This window comes from Heterodontus francisci, unplaced genomic scaffold, assembly GCF_036365525.1.
Source record: "Heterodontus francisci isolate sHetFra1 unplaced genomic scaffold, sHetFra1.hap1 HAP1_SCAFFOLD_102, whole genome shotgun sequence".
NCBI lineage: Eukaryota > Metazoa > Chordata > Chondrichthyes > Heterodontiformes > Heterodontidae > Heterodontus > Heterodontus francisci.
In genome coordinates this window covers 3292518-3312713 of record NW_027140380.1, presented here as the reverse complement: position 1 = coordinate 3312713, position 20196 = coordinate 3292518, and the positions used below count along the sequence as shown (strand labels likewise).

General features: G+C 48.6%; 2 non-coding genes across 2 annotated transcripts; both read left to right on the top strand.

The window, feature by feature from the left end:
• The first annotated feature begins 16052 nt into the window (after nucleotides 1-16052).
• trnal-uaa (transfer RNA leucine (anticodon UAA)) lies at nucleotides 16053-16135 on the top strand. The gene has a single exon. It is a non-coding gene; the product is annotated as a tRNA-Leu (tRNA).
• Nucleotides 16136-19881: 3746 nt separating this feature from the next.
• On the top strand, nucleotides 19882-19964 carry trnal-caa (transfer RNA leucine (anticodon CAA)). The gene has a single exon. It is a non-coding gene; the product is annotated as a tRNA-Leu (tRNA).
• Nucleotides 19965-20196: the final 232 nt, after the last annotated feature.

Sequence of the window (20196 nt, the reverse complement as noted above, 5' to 3'; positions counted from 1 at the left end):
CACTTCAATCTTGTTAATAAAAAGTCAGATGTAAATTTAAGAACTCTGATCAGGCCATGCTAAAAACTTATATACAATTAAGAAATAAAATACAACACTTAAAATGTCTGAACTCCTTTCTGAAAGTTGACCCCTGCTGCTGCCGGTGTCTTCCTGGAATAGTGGAGCTGTTGTGTCAACAGAAAAGTCCTTCCCGAGCGGCCCTGAGCCTGTTGGTACCGGCTTTAATCCAACCCAGGTAAAAATCAGGGTACATTGTGGACAATGAGCCCAAATTGCTGAACTACAGGTCCCTGTCACTTTAAAGAGTGGGCTGGTGCGATTATGATCAGAGGCTCCTTCTAAGCACATTTCTCACCACCACAACTTCCAGATGCTGGTGTTAGTGTGTGCATGTACCAGCAGTTGCAGTGCTGTTCAGACCCTCAATAGCAGTGAAAGTCTCAGAGTTCACCGCTATTGGGGCTGTAAAATCCAGGCCAATATCTCACAGTCCTGTTAGATTTGCTCTCCCTCTGTACAAAATCAAACTGCACACATTGTCTTTCACTCACTCCTGTTTCCAGCCCTGATGGTGCAGAAATCCCCTCTCAAAGGTACACAATCCAGTTGATTTCTGATCAAATACCTCCTTCCTCATTCAATAGAGGAAACAGAGACATGAACAGGAGTCAGGTGCAAGAAAGTTTCACCAACAGAGCAAAGAAAGGCACCAACAAAAGTTACACCTACTTTCCAAATCATTTGACTGGAATATTCTTTCACTTGTTTTGTCGGATGACTGCAATAAATCTGAAAATGAGCACCATGTGGTTTGTGTTCACTAGTCACTTGTTCTCCTGTGTTTGTCTGTCAGGTTTGTAATTCAGTTTGTATTGGATATTGAAGAGAATCTCTTTTTAAGATGATTGCACATCGCACTGTGTTTAAAGCAACCAACTTGTAAAATGGCAGAAAATGAATGTTTCAATACCTGTGTGACCAGATTCTTCCAATGCTTTTCAACAGCTAGATTGATTATGCTTGTAATCTGTATCCTGTGGAGAATGGGAGAGGAGAATAAAAACATGGTGCATGAACAGGACAGACTGTGTAAAATGGGAGCACAGAAATACTGCCACCTCATTGAAAGTTAATGAGATTTATTCGAAGTCAGACACCTGTCCACAATGAACAAGTGAATACATTAATTGTCCACTTTCAATCTAAATGGGACTGAGGTTCCAACAGAGAAGTTTTCTGGAAAATACCTGCTGCAGTTTTAACATTGATGAACTGGAACATCTTATACTAACTTTCAAATAACTGTAGTGATTGCATAGTTCTCATAGTGGAGAGAAGGAGTTGTTTATAAATATAAGCAGAAAGACACATTTGTGGATTGGTGAATGAGCTTTATCTTTCTGAAATTTATTTGTCCATTGGTTGCAGGTCACTGGAAATTCTTTTTTACATTTCAATTGTAGCAGCAGCAGTTAGCAGCAAAATGTCTGATTAATCAGAGTAGTGGGTCTGGGAAACACTTAAACAGCCGAGACCCTGTAAAACAGAACTCCAAGTAATAGTTTAAATAAGGCACTGAACTGACAGAGCGGTAAAGGCCTGCTCAGGTCAGGAAAAAAAACCCGACCCGAACCCAACAGAACAACATTGGACCCGAGCCCGACCCGGCCCGAGTATCTCCATTTATTCCCACGCCCAAACCGACCCGAGCCTTACCCGACCACCGGAATGTTCACTTTATCTACCTCCCGATTCCGAATCTACAGGAAGCTGCAGCATGAGCGCAATGACATCATTGAGATGCTCACTTGCTCACAGAGCAGACTCAGAGTTTCCCTCCTTGATGTCCCGGACTCCCAGCTCAGGTTGGCTTTTCAACTTTTGACACTTATTAAACTCAACTTCCCAGCAGAGCAAAATGTAATACTTCCTGTGTGTTTCCGACCCGGACACAGCCCGACCTGGACCCAGCCCGACCCGAGCCTGGCCCGACCTGACCTGAGCCCGAAAGCCAGACCCGGAAGAGCGACCCGACACGACCCGGACCCGACACAGGTCGCGGGACTCGTCGGGTTCAGGTCGGGTAGCAGGCCTTCACAGAGTGGCGGTCAGATGAGGATTGAATTAATTTCAATCACTGAATCTAAACAAGAAGTAAATCTGTCAGGAATGAAACACTTTATTCTATTTGTGAGCTAGTGGCATAATGGTAGCGCGTCTGACTACAAATCAGAAGATTGTGTGTTCAGATCACGTCAGGCTCAGTTATGTTTTACAGCAGCTCAAGTTCCTGGATTTTATATCAGAAGAGAGTTCGATCGATTGGAATGTTTAGTGAATGGTTGAATTTCAAGATCAACTTCAATAGATTCAAGTCCTGATTTCTGGTACCGTTCCATTTCCATGCTCAGTTCTTATTTCACACTGTTTTATATCAGCACAATGTTTCAGGGATGTGATGTGTCCATTGTTTGTACAATCGCTCTGTCACCCAGTGTGGGAAATAAAACACAAACCGCCCAGCGTGCGGCTCAAACCCATACCTGGCTCTGTCTATAGGCCGCTTAGTTCAGTTGGTTAGGACGCAGTGTTGATAACAACAAGGCTGTGGATTTGATCCCCATGTGCGCTGTCACATGGTCAGTCATTAATTTGACACATTTTTGTAACACTTAAAATCCAACTTTTAGATGCAAACAAGTTTACATAAAATGTCAGAGGGAATTTATTTTGAATAACATCCATTGCATCTTTGTCACTGGTCTGGAGTAACACAGAATTCTTTCCAGTTATCTTCCGTTTGCTGATAAACATTGAACTCGTGGCCTGTTCTCGTTAATGGTCACGAGCAGCAAAAACAGACAGAGCAAGTCTAACCACCCAAAGATGTGGAAAAGGCTTCAGTTTGGGACAAATGCAGCAAATCAAATGTTCACCCGACCCCGAAAGATTCAAAAACTGGGGAAAAGGACACAAGGAGATAGAGAATAAGCTAAAGCTGACAATGTAAATATTTCCCATCCTTGATATCTCTCTATTCCAATCCAGCCTTCAGAGTTGGGGAAATAATTTCAGTGCAAATTGTGCAGCTCAAGAGTCAAAACCAAAGGGCGATGCAGAATAAAGGAGAACTACCAAAACCCCAGATTGAACCAGGAATCTTCAGTCTAACACACTCCCAACTGAGCTATTTCAGTCTCACAGGCTTGGGATGATAAGTGGCAAGTAACATTCCTCTTACAAAAGCCCTAAAGTGTGATATATTCCTCTCACTCATCCATGACTCCTGACTCCCCAAAGCCTGTCTACCATCTGCAATTCACAAGTCAAGAGTGTGATGGAATACTCTCCACTTGCCTGGATGGGTGCAATTCCAACTCAAGAATCTCAACACCGTCCAGGACAAAGCAGCCCACTACAAACATTCACTCCCTCCACCATCGGCACACAATGGCAGCAGTGTGTACCGTCTACAAGATGCACTGCAGCAATGCACCAAGACTCCTTCGACAGCACCTTCCAAACCCAGCAACCTCTACCACATTTAAGGGCAAGGGCAGCAAATGCAGGGGATACCACCACCTGCAAGTTCCCCTCCAAGCCACACACCATCCTGACTTGGAACTATATCGCCGTTCATTCACTGTCGCTGGGTCAAAATCCTGGAACTCCCTTCCTCACAGCACTGTGAGTGTACCTACCCCACACGGACCACGGTGGTTCAAGAATGCAGCCCATCCCACCACCTTCTCATGGGCAATTAGGGATGGGCAATAAATGCTGGCCTGGCCAGCGATGCCCACATCGCATGAATGAATGAATAAAAATGTGAAGTATCCCTTGTGTCATTGTTTTGGTAGAAAATATAACCCTGGTGGAATTGCCCCTCCCTCACTTCATAGAACATAGAAAATGGAGAACATTTATGGCACAGAATGAGACCATTTAGCAATCGTGTCTGTGCCAGCTGAAAAAGAGTGATCCAGCCCAATCCCACTTTCCAGGTCTTGGGAATGGGATTCGAACAGATCTCAGAGCTCACATTATGTGAATGTTCTGTTGAAGTGTTGGTCAGCTGATATACCAGGGGAGATTCACACTGTTAGACACAGTGTGAAATACATTCAAGTATTTATAAAACATTACAACATGTGATGTAATATTCCCCATTGATTTCTCAGCACTGATGGATTGTGAAGTGGGAGACAGCCAGAAGTCCCAGTGAACCACACTGACCCTGAGCTGAGAATGAAATGAGATAAAGTTCAGTCTTCAGCAGTGAGATGCTGCAGAGAGGTAAGAGTCCTGAATCAAGGAGAGACTTTCTCATACTGCTGTTGAATCTCATTTCAAACACTCCTTGAACTCCCTGCCGAGGAATTCAGAGCTGGATAACGCCTGTAAAATCAGCCTAAAAAGGAAATAAAAAACACCCACCGTGGGCTCAAACTCAAAAACTTGAGATTCAGAGTTTCATGTTTTCATCGACTGAGCTCACTCGGCCCGAGACAGTGTCCCCGGCCTGTCTGTTATTGGACGGTGCAGCTGTTGGCTCCACCCCAGGGGCTGAATTTGTTCTGTAAACCATGAACCAGCTTCCTTTCAAATCCCAGGTTTATCAGTAAATCCTCTTACAAAATCCCCAAAGTGTGATATATTCCTCTCATTCAACCAGAATAAAAGTTACATCTTTTGCTCTTTTTACCTTCCAAACATTGACTTCTATTTTACTCAGCATTTATTTCTCTCTCCTTTTTATGTTGTGCGTTCCCTCATAAACATTTCATTTCAATTATTTATGAGGGATGAAATGAACAGAAAAGATTTTCTGCAATGGTACCAGGGGTGTGGGACAGAGTGAGTGGTTCGGATCTGGAATACACTGCCTGAGAGTGTGCTGGAGGCAGATTCAATCGTGGCTTTCAAAAGGGAATTGGATAAACACCTGAATAGAGAAAATTTGCAGGGCTACAATGAAAGGGCAGAGGAGTGGAATTCGCTGATCTGCTCTTGCAAAGAGCTGTCATGGACATGATGGACTGAATGGTCTCCTTCTGTACTGTAACCATTTGATTCCTTGATTCTAACTCTGTCAAAGTTGTTCTGAACTTGATCTGCTCCAAGGAGAACAACCCCAGCTTTTCCAGTGTCTGCACATAACTGAAGTTATGTGGCACCATGGGGAACCCACTGTAAACCAGACAGAAATACAACTGTTCACCACCACACTGTGACCCAGCTGTTCACATGATTTGGATGCGGGGACCAAATGTAGTACTTCCAAGTTTGCAGATGACACAAAACTAGGTGGGAATGTGTGTTGTGAGGAAAATGCAAAGCGGCTTCAAGGGAATTTGGACAGACTTAGTGAGTGGACAAGAAAGTGGCACATGAAATATAATGTGTAAAAATGTGAGGTTATCCACTTTGGTAGGAGAAACAGATGTGCAGATTATTTGTTAAATGGTAAGAGTGTGAATGTACAAAGGGGCCTGGGTGTCCTTGTCTATAAGTGACTGAAAGCTAACATGCAGGTGCAGCAAGCAATTCAGAAGACGAATGATATGTTAGCCTCTATCACAAGAGGATTTGAGTATAGGAGTAGTGAAGTCTTGTTCAGTTGTATATAACCTTGGTTGGACTGCGCTTTGGAACACTGTGTGAAGTTTTGTTCCCCTTACCTTAGGAAGGATATCATTGCCATCGAGGGAGTGCAACGAAGGTTCACCAGACTTGTTCCCGGGATGGCGGGACTGTCAAATGAAGAGAGATTGGGGAAACTGGGCCTGTATTCTCTAGAGTTTTGAGGAACGAGAGGTGATCTCATTGAAACTTACAAAATATTTAAAGGGATAGACAGGTAGATGAAGCTAAGATGTTTCCCCCGGTTGAGGCGTCTAGAACCAGGGGACACAATTTCAACGTTAGGGGAAAGCCACTTCGGACAGCGATGAGGAGAAATTTCTTTACTCAGTGGGTTGTGAATCTTTGGAATTCTCTACCTCAGAGGGCTGTGGAAGTTCAGTCATTGAGTATGTTTAAAGCAGAGATTGACAGATTTCTAAATACAAATGACATAGGGGAGATGGCGATAGTGTGGGAAAAAGGCATTGAAGTGGACGATCAGTCATCATCATATTGAATGGCAGGGTGGGCTCGATGGGCTAAATGGCCTACTCCTGCTCCTATGTTCCTATCAGTCTGCAAACTTCATATGCATGCTGTCATTGTCCCTTTTATTCCATGCACTTCAGTTTTACTGGCAGTCTAGTATGTGACATCATCAAGAAGGTTTTCAATACGTTAAATAAGGAGAAATTGTTTCCAGTGGCAAAAGGGTCAGTAACCAGAGGATGTATTTATCAGGTGATTGAGAAAAGAACCAGAGGCGAAATGAGGAATAATTTTTTATACAGTGATGTGTTGTGATCTGAAATGCACTGTCTGATCAGGACTTGAAAGCAGATTCAGTAGTAACTTTGAAAAGCGATAGGGATAAATACTGGAAGGAAAAATGTACAGATTACAGGAGACAGCACTGACACAATGGACCAAATGGTCTCCTTCTTTGGGTATCATTCCATGGTTTTATGATCATAATGTTGATACAATTCACTGAGTTGGAAGGGAAGTGAACCCAGATTCCGGGTATTGTAAACACCAGACCCAAACCAAATGAACAAGCCTGTTGTTTAATCTCTGTTTTTCACACCAGCTTCTCCTCGCTCTTTCTGTGTTTCCTGCCTGGTCTGTTCCTCTGACCTTCATTCCTGACACTCTATTGAGAATGGCCAACTCACTGCGCCTCTCACTCCCACCGTCACTCCACCCCTTCACCCACTTCCAAACCTCTCTGTTCAACAGTACCTCACATCTGCTCCTCTGCTCCATTAATATAACAGGAAAACATTTTCAAACAGACATCTCCAGACAGTGAACGTTCCAGTAAGACAAGGTGAAGAGCAGATTCATTCACTTTAAACACAGAGAGAGCAGCTCTCCCTGTTCAGTCGAAGGAGCAGATCTGGTTTCACTCCCATTAGTCTTAGAGACATGCGCCAGAATTTTAAGGGCCCGTTGGAGACGGGAATGGAGGCCGGGGAGGGGGAGGGGGGTGTATAAAATGGGGATGGAAGACGTTGGACCGGATTTTTCAGTCGGCGGCTGACATGGAGGGCAGACTTCGCACATCCACATGGCAAGAAGGCATTTAAAGTATTTATGAGTCCAATTGTCAGCAATTTTATTCACTGGATCCAATTGAACTAATAGCACACGGGAACCACGGGGCTTCGGAGCCTCGCCTGGTTAAAGGAGGTGACTGGGAGGTGGGAGCGGAGTGTTGTCTTCACTGGGAAGCTATCGGGTGAGGCAGCAAAACTTGGCAGCAAGGGTGGAGGGGGAAAGGGCATCGGGAAACACTGTCAGGAGTGGGGGCCAACGTGCCAGCTCTGCAGAGGGGACAACACCAGGGTGCCATTGGGGCAGTGCCACTTCATTGAGGGTGACAAGTAAGGTAAATGTGGCTGGGTGTTGTTTACTGTGAAGGCCTTGCACTCAGGGAGGGGCAACCTGTCATGGGCCTCATTCGAGGCTCTCATTGGATTCGAGGCTCCCATTGAGGAGGACGAGGAGGAGCAGAGAGGAAGGGAGGGAGTCGCAGGCACCAGCAGGGGCACCACAGCAGCTTGGGGGCCCACAGGAAGGCCAGCCTCGAACAGGAGGCTGGAGAAGGAGGCACAGGAACACGTCAGCCGAGGTTCAACTACCTGCAGATGTCCGAGTGACAGTGTCTCCGCAGACTGCACCTCTCCACGGAGGTCGTCACTGATCTCTCTGCCATGATGCAGCTGTACCCCCTGCGACTTGGTGGGCACCTGATGCCAGTGTCACTGAAGGTCACCGTGCCACTGAACTTCTTCACCACCAGATCATTGCGGGGATCCACTGGAGATATATGTGGAATCTCACAGTCTGTAGTGAATCAGTGCATCAAGGAGGTCACCAATGTCCTGTTCAGGAGGGCCGGTGACTATGTGCACATTGATCCAAACAGTCAAGCTGAGAGAGCTATAGGATTCGGGGCCATCGCTGAATTCCACCAGGTGTAGGGTGTCATTGACTGCACCCATGTGACCATCAAAGCTCCTGCAGACCAGCCAGCAGCCTTCAACAGGAAGGGCTTCCACTTGCTCAGTGTGCAATTGGTCTGCGACCACTGCAAATGGATCTCATAGGTGTGTGCACAAATCCCGGGAAGCAGCCACAGCGCCTGCATACCAAGGCACTCCCAGGTGCCAGAACCTTTCCGCGGCCCCATCCGCTTTCAGAGATGGATCCTTGGAGACAAGGGCTACCCACTGAGGACATGACTACTGACGTCTGTGAGGAACCCACGCACGGATGCAGAGGAGAGGTACAACACCTGCTGCGGGTCAACCCGAGCGACCATCAAGGAGGCCTTTGGTCTCCTGAAGATGAGATTCAGGTGCCTAGATCGATCCAGTGGAGCCCTTCAGTATGTCCCGGCGAGGGTCTCGCATATCGTAGTGGTTTGCTGTGCACAGCACAATCTGGCATTACAGAGGGGTGAGGTGTTGACTAGTGAGGATATCGTGGAGTGTGGTGTCTCCTCTGATGATGAGGACGTGGAGGAGGATGCTGCCCAAGCAGTGCCAGATGAAGAACCTCAGGCACAACAGGAAAGGGGCCATGAGATACACACAACGAGACATGAGACACCCTTATACATTCAAGTTTCCTTTGAGCTTTACCACCTTCTGGAACCACAGCAAAAAAGTCTGAGCTTTAAGCAGCCCTGTTGTCACCTCCTTCCTTCTGTTCTGCAGCGTCCAGGTACACATCGCACAGTGACAAGGCCGAAGCTTTGTAAACTCAGGGCTTGGTCCCTCACTTCCAGCCCCTTGGGAGGAAGGGTTTAAATGAAGTCCCAAAGGGTATCAATAATAAGAAGGAGACATAGTGAGAGAACATCATTTCTTTATTCCGTGTGACACCAAACACAACCCTATCCATCTGGACTGTACATTCACCCGTGAACCCCTCAGTGAATCTAGGTGCTCTTCTTAAATCTTTTCCGGGTGCTCCTACGTGGTGCTCCCCCTGCTCTGTCAGCTGAGATGGAGACAGGCTGCTGACCTTGCTGCCCCATGGCTTGGGATGACATTGGTGGCCGTCCTCTTGCTGCCATAGGCCTGGAGGGCCCCGGCACACTGAGGGCCTCCTGCACAGGTACAGGGACCCCCCTCTGTCATCGAGGGTGATGGAGGCAGGCACTGGCATCACTTGTGTCACTGGCAGAGGGGCTTTGGAGCTACTGTCCACACCAGGAGCACCCTGAGAGGAGACCCCAGATGTAGCAGCCAGCTGCTCCTCCCCCTTATCAGACACACTTGTACCTCCCTGCTGACCTGAGAGGGATGTGGACCTGGTGAAGAGTTCAGGTGCCTCGTCCCCCCTCTCACCTTGTCACCGCTGGATGGATCTCATGGACAAAGCGATGGAGTGCAAGTCTGCGTGCATCTCCGGCAGCCACTGATTGGTCGGCTGGATCTGGCTCTCCATCAGAGTCACCAAACTCTCAAGGAAGGAAGCCAGACACACCCCCATCAGAGACAGTGCAGCATGCAAGGCCTGGATGGACTCCTCCATCATCCGAACTTGGGTACACATAATCTCCGGCAACTCTGCCAGATGTTGCCTGACCTCTAGCTGCAGCTGCAGTATTTCCCGTCTTGCTGGTGACACCAGAGGCACATCATCAGCCTGGGACTCAGCATGGGCCTGGCCTCCCACAGACTTCCAACTGCCAGTGGCCTCGGCTGTCACAGCCTCCGTCAGCTTCCCGGGCCTGTCTGTGACGTGCTCACCAGCTTGTGTGCCCAAATCTATCATCCAGTGGATACCCACCGAGTGAGGGTTTCTGTGCTGGTGGAGGGTGCAGGGGAATGAGGTGAAGGTGCACCATCTGAGGCTCCCTCCTCCTCCTCAGAGGTGTCTGGCTGTCCCACAGTCTCTCCAGCTCTTCGCTCTTGTCGTTCATCCTAGCCTGCATGTGAAAACAGGGACATTGAAGGGTTAGGGCCTGCCCATCGTGACATTCCAACCACCCCTACTGTGCAGCTCCATTGATGCAGTGGTGAACAGATGAGCAGTATGGCTCCTTTGCAGCGGATGCTCCCTTGTGCCCCAGGAGATGTTCACTCACTCTCTTAGGTAGGTGTCCCTGTCTCTCCATCAGCTATGGAGCAGCTGCTTTGCTGCCCTGCCTGTTCCATGGCCTCCTCCTCCATCGGGATGAGGACATGGAGATAAGGCATCCACTGCCAGTCTTGACATGCTCTTTCCGATTGTGGGCTGTCTTCTCCTGCAGCCACTATGATCAACAAAGTTAGTCTCCCAGCGGGGACAAGCCCAATATCTCTGATGGTGATAGTCCAGCAGTCCATGATGTGGACACACATATTCCTCCTGCATGTGGCCCCTCTCGAGGGACTGTGTGAGTTTATACAATGACTGATGTGCACCTCCCACCGAGATGCAGCCAAGCCTCAGGCAGCATGTCCTGCTGCCCTTCCCCAATACACATGACTGGGTGGTCACTCCCTTTCCACCAAACACTCCCTCTCACTCTGCCATGCGCAATGTCCAAAGGGTCCAAAGTGTTTTGAGTTTGCGCCTGAGCAGCCCGGATCCGGTCATTGACCCACTTCGTGCACTGGATCCATGTCTTGGGTGTGACCCCACGGCTGCTGACTTCACCTACTATCTCAAAGCAGCTTTGCTTGGTCAGGTGGACAGGTCTCCACCTCCCATCCCTGGGGAAGAGGATCTTCCACCTATCTGTTGTCACCTGGAGGCGAACCTGCAGGAAGGCATCGCCAAACCATTGGACCATGGTCACTGCAGGCTCGCATTCAGCTCCTTACCTATCAGGCAGCAGAGACAGCAGAACGGGTCCTGGGGCATCAGTGACAGCAGAACGGGTCCTGGGCAGCAGATGCAGCAGAACAGGTCCTGGGGCAGCAGATGCAGCAGAACAGGTCCTGGGGCAGCAGATGCAGCAGAACAGGTCCTGGGGCAGCGGAGGCAGCAGAACTGGTCCTGGGGCAGCAGATGCAGCAGAACTGGTCCTGGGGCAGCAGATGCAGCAGAACAGGTCCTGGGGCAGCAGATGCAGCAGAACTGGTCCTGGGGCAGCAGAGGCAGCAGAACAGGTCCTGGGGCAGCAGAGGCAGCAGAACAGGTCCTGGGGCAGCAGATGCAGCAGAACAGGTCCTGGGGCAGCGGAGGCAGCAGAACAGGTCCTGGGGCAGCAGATGCAGCAGAACGGGTCCTGGAGCAGCAGAGGCAGCAGAACGGGTCCTGGGGCAGCAGAGGCAGCAGAACGGGTCCTGGGACAGCAGAACGGGTCCTGGAGCAGCAGAGGCAGCAGAACGGGTCCTGGGGCAGCAGAACGGGTCCTGGGGCATCAGAGGCAGCAGAACGGGTCCTGGGGCAGCAGAGGCAGCAGAACGGGTCCTGGGGCAGCAGAACGGGTCCTGGAGCAGCAGAGGCAGCAGAACGGGTCCTGGGGCAGCAGAACGGGTCCTGGGGCATCAGAGGCAGCAGAACGGGTCCTGGGTCAGCAGAACGGGTCCTGGAGCAGCAGAGGCAGCAGAACATGTCCTGGGGCAGCAGAACGGGTCCTGGGGCATCAGTGGCAGCAGAACGGGTCCTGGAGCAGCAGAGGCAGCAGAACGGGTCCTGGGGCATCAGAGGCAGCAGAACGGGTCTTGGGGCAGCAGAACGGGTCCTGGGACAGCAGAACGGGACCTGTGGCAGCAGAGGCAGCAGAACGGGTTCTGGGACAGCAGAGGCAGCAGAACGGGACCTGGGGCAGCAGAGGGCTCTCAGGAAGACACTCCTTTAAACCAGGCAGCAGTGAATGCAGGTCTGGCAGCCCTTTCAATATGGTGCCAGCACCTGCCGTTGTGTCAGATGTCGGTGCCATCGGTGCCTCGTTCCCGACCTCTGGTCCTTGTTTACATAGGCCCCACGCCTCCCCTTCATTAATTGGTCGGCTGCTCCGTGATCGGGGTCGGTCGGCCACATTTCACTCGTGTGGTGACGACACCCACTTCCGGTGCCTCTGCCGAGAGCCGCACCGTTAGTTTAAAATTCAGCCCATGGGGTCAAGAGTGGAAAATCTCCCCTCTGATTCTCTCTACTTAAAATGAAGGAGACACCAAATTAAAACTGATGAAACCAGGGATTGTATCCTGGTTCTTCAATCTAGTGTTTTCCCAACTGAGCTGTTCCAGCCTCACTGTGAACTCATCTTCATTGGAGACAAATATAACTCCAGGCGGGATTTCCCCACCCGTTCATTCCTCACTTCAGGGGAATGGGACCCGACCAGATCGCGGAACTCAGATTATGTTAATGTTCTGCTCTTGATATCTTAATATTATCTTGCGTTTGAGCCACTTTTAATCAGGTTCACGGACAAATTCTTCCATCATCCCTTCTCCCACATTCTCTCTCTCTCATTCATTCTTTATTCCTCACAATCCAGAAAGGGTTAGGAATCAGAGCTCACCCCCAAACCCTCTGCACACAGACCTCTGTCTGTCACCCTGTTTGATCCAAGAGACCAGTCAATAAATTACACTCTTTATAAACACAGAAAGCTGCCTCAGAGTGTTGGACAGAGATAAATACACTGAAGTCTTTTGAAAAAAGTTCATCTTACGGGTTGTTACTGAGCCCACAGAGCAGGGCGGGCCCAGGCTCCAGCTCCAGCCCCAGCCCCAGCCTGTGCTGTGTTAGCTGATGCCACCTGGTGTGATACTGAGCCACACGGAGCAGGAAAGGGCCTGGTTGTATTCATGGCCTGTGTTGTGTTAACTGATCCCACTCAGTGTGGTAGGAGCCACACAGAACAGAATGGGCCCAGGCTCCTTCCTCAGCCTGAGGGATGATAGTTCTTCTCACACGTTGTTGTGCAGAGCCCCACACAGAACAGGGAAATCTCAGGCTCCATCCCCGGCCTGTGGTATTTTACTTCATCGCACCTGGTATGGTACGGAGTCCCCAGAGCAGGAAAGCTCCAGCTTCCATCTCCGGCCTGTGCTGAATTAGCTGATCTGACCTGGTTGGCACTGAACCGCAATCAGGGAAGGATGGGCCGAGGCTCCATGGCCTGTGGTGTGTTAGTTATTCTCATTTGGTGAGGTACTGAGCACCATATAGAGCAGGATGGGCCTGTGCTCAGTGAGCTGATCTCACCTTGTGTGGTCCTGAGACCCACACACAAAGCAGGACAGGCCTAGGCCTCATCCCCGGCCTGTGTTCAATTAGCAGATCTCAGCCAAAAGATTTTTATAAGGTTCCACACAAGAGGCTTCTCTATAAGATTAAAGTCCCTGGTATCAGTGGTAATATATTAATCTGGATTGGGAACTGACTGGCAGACGTAGGCAGAAAGTAGTTACAGATGGATCTGGATCTGTTTGGAGACCAGTTACCAGTGGTGTCCCACAGGGATCGGTGTTGGGACTGTTGCTCTTTACTATTTTTATTAATGATCTGGATGTAGGTGTAGGGGGCACCATCTGTAAATTTACAGATGATTTGAAGATCTGTGCGAGTGTTTAGACTGTAGACGATACTCGACTGTTTCAGGCTGATCTTCATGTGTTGGGAGATTGGGTTCATGACTGGTAAATGATGTTTAATTTGGGTAAGTGCAGTGTTATTCATGTGGACAGGGCGAATGTTCAACATTCATACACCCTTCAGGGAAAAACATTAAAGTAGGTGGAAAAAAGAAAATAATTTTGAGCAGAGATCTGGATGTTCTCGTGCACAGATCTCGAAAGTTACAGCAGCAATGCTGTGAAGTGATAGTTGGAGCAAATAGAGTGTTGGGCTGCATTCAGAGGACAATTGAGTATAAGATGAGGCATATTCTTTCATGGGATGTGAGCGACACTGACAAGTTCAGAATTTGTTACCCATCCCTAATTGTCCTTGACAAGGTGGCGGTGAGCTCCCTTCTTGAATTGCTGCACTCCATGTGGTGTAGGTACACCCACAGTGCTGTTAGGAAGGGAGATCAAGAATTTTGACCCAGCATCAGTGCATGAACAGCGATATATTTTCAGATCAGATGGTGTGTGACTTGGAGGGGAGCTTGCACATGGTGGTGTTTCCATGCATCTGCAGCCCTTGTCCTTCAAGGTGGTGGAGGTCTTCGGTTTGGAAGGTGCTGTCTGCGGAGCCTTGGTGAGTTGCAGCAGTGCATCTGGTAGATGGTACACACTACTGCCACTGTGCGTCAGTGATGAAGGGAGTGAATGTTTAAGGTGGTGAATGGGGTGACAATCAAGGCGGCTGCTTTGTCCTGGACAGTGTCGAGTTTCTAGAGTATTGTTGGTGCTGCACTCATCCTGGTTTGTGCCTTGTAGATGGTTGACAAGTTTTGGAGAGTCAAAAATCACAAAATTATTGCAGTGCAGAAGGAGGCCATTCGGCCCATTGTGTCTGCATAGAATCATAGAACATAGAAAGTTTACAGCACAGGCAGGCCAAAAAACGAGCCACCCAGCTGAATCCCATTGCCCAGCATTTGGACCGTAGCCCTGCAGGTTCAGGTACTTGAGGTGCACATCCAGACTCCTTTTAAATGAGTTGAGGGTTTCTGCCTCAGCTACCCTTACAGGCAGTGAGTTCCAGACTCCCACAGCCCTCTGGGTGAAAAAACCTTTCCTCATCTCCCTCTAATTGTTCAACACATCACTTTAAATCTATGCCCCCTCGTCACTGACCTCCCTACTAAGGTAAATAGACCCTTCCCATCCATTCTATCCAGACCCCTCACAATTTTGTACATTTCAATCAAATCTCCCCTCAGCCTCCTCTATTCAACCCCAGCTGATCCAATCTTTCCTTATCGCTGCATTTTTCCAGAGCTGGCAACATCCTCGTAAACCTCCTCTGTAACCTCTCTAGTGCAATTACATCCTTTCTGGAATGAGGTGACCAGAACTGCACACAGAACTCAAGTTGTGGCCTAACTAATGATTGATACAGTTCCAGCAGAACCTCCCTGCTCTTATATTCTATACATCGGCTAATAAAGGAAAGGATTCCATAAGCCTTCTCAACCAACTTAACAACCTGTCGTGCTACTTTCAGGGATTTGTGGACATTCACTTCAAGGTCCCTCACTTCCTCTACACCTCTCAGCATTCACCCATTAATTGTGTATTCCTTTGCTGTGTTTGACCTCACCAAAGGCATCACCTCACACTTCTCCAAGTTGAGTTCCATTTGCCACTTTTCTGCCCACCTGACCAGTCCATTTCTCCAGCTCTCCTAATGAGCATTTCACCACGTGCCTTGAGCTGAGTTACTCATCACAGAATTCCCACTATCTGATTTACTCTTGTAGCCAGAGTATGTATATGAATGGTCCAGTTAAGCTTTTGTCAATGGTAACCCCCAGGATGTTGATGGTGGGGGGATTCAGCGATGGTAATGCTGTTGATCGTCAAAGGGAGATGGTTACATTCTCTCTTGTTGGAGATGGTCATTGCCTGGTACTTATGTGGTGTGAATGTTACTTACCACTTAGCAGCCCAAGTCTGAATGTTGTCCAGGTCTTGCTGCTTCTGGACACGGACTCCTTCAGTATCTGAGATGTCCCGAATTTGTCCTTTTATGAAACCTTGGTCAGGCCTCACTTGGAATATTGTATCCAGTCTTGGTCTCCTCACATGATGGGTGATATTGAGGCTTTGGAAAGGGTACAGAGGAGAGACATTCGACTAATTCCCAGTATAAGACATCTTGGTTATCAAGTTAGACTAAAAGAGTTGGGACCCTACACCTTAGAGAAACCTAGACTGAGGGGTGATCCGATTGAGGTTCATAAATAATGAAGGGTCCAATTTGGCATGGGAGCGGAGTCAAAACTTTATATTGGAAAAGGCCAGATGGCACCCGAATCACATTAAATTTCATTTTCAGTGGTGGGTTAATGTACCAGGATGGCCGAGTGGTTAAGGCGTTGGACTTAAGATCCAATAGACATGTGTCTGCGTGGGTTCAAGCCCCACTCCTGGTATCTGTGCTTACAAAATGTTATTTATTCTTTCCCTGACTTTTGCCTTGCACCATCATCTCTTCTGTCATTTGATCACTCTTGCCTTCCAACTGATCACAGCTTCCTATTATTTGATCTGCCCCAGCACCGTTCCTTGGCTCTGCGCTTGCTTATAAACAGGTAAATCTTTAACTTAATCTCCTCTGTACCCTGACAATGACCTTCTCATCCTTCCTGGAGTGTGGATCCTCACAGGATCCGCTGCCTCTCCGACTCCCCTCCAGGTAACTGAAGGCCCTGAGCCTTGGTCTCGCTTTATACGCTAGCTGGTAGTTGATTCCTTGCAGGTCTGCCACCGCTCAGGAGAAGCTCAAGACCCAAATCAAGCAAAGTATCAAGAGGAATGTGAACAAAGGCTCCCTGGTGCCGAGCAAGGGACAGGGGGCCTCCGGCTCCTTCAAAATCAGCAAGAAGGAAAACCCAGGGAAAAGTGGGAAAGAAGGTGAAGAAACCAGCAGCCAAGAAATCTTTAGTGAAGAAACCAGCAGACAAGAAATCTTCAGTGAATAAACCAGCAGACAAGAAATCTTTAGTGAAGAAACCAGCAGACAAGAAAGTGACAACAAAGAAAGTAACAGCCAAGAAAACGAGCAGCAAGGCGGCGGCAACGCCAAATAAGGTGGTGAAGAAAGCAGCGCTTCAGAAAAAGTCTCCTGCGAAGAAGGTCAAAAAAGGCAAGAGTGCGGCGGGCGGAAAGGCGCTGAAGAAAGTGCAGACATGGAAGAGCAAGGTCAAGCCGAAAGCAGCGAAGTCTCAGAAAGCAGGGTCTGGAAAGAAGTGAAAGCGCGGGAAACTTGTAAACATCTGAACACAAAGGCTCTTCTCAGAGCCACCCACATCTCTCAGGAAAGAGCTGATCCCCTGATCAAATGATCCCTGTCCAGGCCCCGCCTGCAGATTCCACATGGAAATGATTTGGAGTAAATCCAGGATCCCTGGTGACTCCCCTCCACCCAGCCCTTTCCCCACTCTCTGTCATAAAACAGAAGGATGTCCGGCCCTCACTCTAACTGGGGATGTGTTCGGTGCAGTCTCAGTTCACAAATTCAGGGGGAGAGTTTGTAAGACAGTAACACTGGCGGAGAAACCCCACCTCACAACTCAAACCCCAACACATGAGTTTCTCCAATTCAACTGGAGTCGGGTGACAACAGGAGCTGGGATAGGCCGTGATCGGGAATGTTAGGAATGGATTTGTTCAGGGAGGAATGTACCTGGAATCTCCGAAAATAATAGTTCCTTATTTCCCCAGATGACACATTCTGCAGTGAGAATGAAAAGTCTCTTCACTGCTTCACATTTACTAATTGTTTGGTTCGAGATGAATAATGAGTCAGAGAGTAATGACAGGATCTGAAGCTTCTCTCACACCAGCCCTTAGAATGACTCAGTGTGAAGTGTCCAATGTGTGAAGCTACTGACAGGGTTTGTCAATCTGAACAGTTTCAGCTCAGTTACTGGGGGCCTGGAATCCAAGCAGTTTGACTCTGTCTCTGATTGGTCACCCGCTTCTCAATCCAATTCTTAACCAATAGGAGAATCACATATCAGTAAATAGAAGTTCTCATTGGCTTAGATTTTCCAATTGGAAAAAGCCTGGCAATTCCAGAGCCAGAAGGAATTGAAGTGATGGAAAATTTCAATTTTCAGGCAACAATTTTAAAACCTCTCATTTTATGTTCTGTTTTACTGTATTTACCGTCACAAAATCCTGACGCGATTTTAGGAATCGTTTTCATTTGTCAATCTGTTAACTGTAAGCGGCGGGAGGAAGGTCCAGTACAGCAATTTAAAACGGGACAAATATCAGCTTCCACTCTGTAAATGGAACAAATTAGCGACTAACCGCTCCTCACAGGCTTCTCGGGGACTGACAGAAACGAGCGGTTTCTGATCTTTTCTCCTGAAAGAGGCAGATAATGCTGCAGGGAGCAATGAACTGCCCTTCACTTTCTGGCTGCTAATACACCCCTGACTTTAAACAGTTCAAACAGCGACTGATGCTTCTGCCGGAAAATGAGCAGATTCACCAGAATGATCCCGGTCCATCATGGCCAAAGACATCCAGCTGGCCCGCCGCATCTGCGGGGAACGCACCTAAAACCCAGCTTCAGTAACAAGTGTAACAAGGGCTCTTTTCAGAGCCACAAAATCAGCAAAGGAAAGAGCTGCCATCTCTGTTCATCATCAAACCCATTAGATTGGAGGGGCGGCCACATGGTTTCTGTTTTGTCACATCACTTTCCCGAAAGGCCTGTCGGACTGAGAGCTGATCTGGAATTTAGAAAGCAGCATTACCGGAGACTCATTGCTGCTCAGCACAATCTCAACCCCGCTCCTGGGATCCGTTAGCTGGCATTTGGGGAAAAGAAATGGATCCCAGTTTTATTTGGAAGGCATTAATGGAGCCGGGTCCGTTCACATGAGGGTTATTTACAAACATTACCCAATAAGTTCACTAATATTTGAATCCATTGGAGATCAGTACACAGGATATGTAAGGCAGCTCGGTCACTCTGACTGAAACCGCCAGTTCCCCGGGGTTGCAGACCCTGACACTGCGGGGAGAGAATCCCCGACTCTATCCCGCTGCCGGATGAAACAGACAGCTCTGTGTCCGGAGAATAGGGAGGGCCGGGGGGAAGGCACATATTAAAGCGCTGCAATGGACTCAGCTCCTGTGTGTGCACAACTCTGACTGATTCCGTCCTCTGGGAACAGTGCGGTCTAAACAGATCAGGTTAGGAGAGAAACACACAGCCCGAGAATGGCCTCTTTCTTCCTGCATTTACTCTGTTCTGGGAGCAGATTCTCATTGAGAAGTGGCGCTCAGATCACCAGAGAGAAAAAAAAGGCACAATTCAAACTGTCCAAATGAAAAACAGAGAATTAACCCGGACACTTCCATTATTAAATTAATTCATCAGCTCCGAACCAGTTCCCGTTAATGTACCGGGATAATCTCGGGATTTATCAAATCGAGGGCAGCGGGATTTATTAAATTGTTGAATCTGACACCCGGTAGTTCAGTTCTTCACTTAACTAGAGGGGGAGATGTGTGAGCAGAGAAACAGAGCGAAATCCAGAGAGGGAACTGAAAACACACCTGGACAGATGTGAACAGGTCAATCCACTGTGACAATAACTCCATCTCTGACTCCTTCCTGACAGTAACCAGTCCTTTCACAGAGACTGTGAGTGGCTCTGAAAAGAGCCATTGGTTTATTAGATGACATTTTGGCCGCTTTACTTTTTCTGGGAGCTCTTGAGTGCTGGATTTCTTGGGCAGCAGCACGGCCTGCATATTCGGCAGCACCCCGCCATGAGCGATAGTCACCCCACCCAGCAGCTTGTTGAGCTCCTCGTCGTTGCGGACGGCCAGCTGCAGGTGTCTGGGAATGATGCGGGTCTTCTTGTTGTCCCGGGCCGCGTTACCGGCCAGCTCGAGGATTTCAGCGGTCAGATACTCGAGCACAGCAGCCAGATCGACCGGGGCTCCGGCACCCACACGCTCAGCATAGTTACCCTTTCTCAGGAGCCTGTGAACACGGCCCACCGGGAACTGCAGTCCAGCCCGGGAGGAGCGAGACTTGGCCTTGGCCCGAGCTTTCCCGCCGGTCTTACCTCTTCCAGCCATTTCCACAATCTCACAAATACTTTCACAAAGAATGAATAATTTCCTTAGCATTGATAGCATGTCGCAGGCAGTCAGGATGGCCGTGCGGTCTAAGGCGCTGCGTTCAAGTCGCAGTCTCTACTGGAGGCGTGGGTTCGAATCCCACTTCTGACAAGTTGTGTTTTGACTGAACTGGAGGCGTTTGGGACCAGCGGTAAAAAGCTAAGAAAAATCAGGTAAGAACATGGGCAAACAAAATAACAATGGACCCAAAGATGTTGCATGAAAACATTAGAGTCAGAGGCAACTGAGCAAACAGCAGGGCGCAGAAAAGATCAAAAATGGAACCTTTGTATCGGTTTGGAAGATGTTGCCAATATCCTGAAAGAATACATTACTGTCTTCC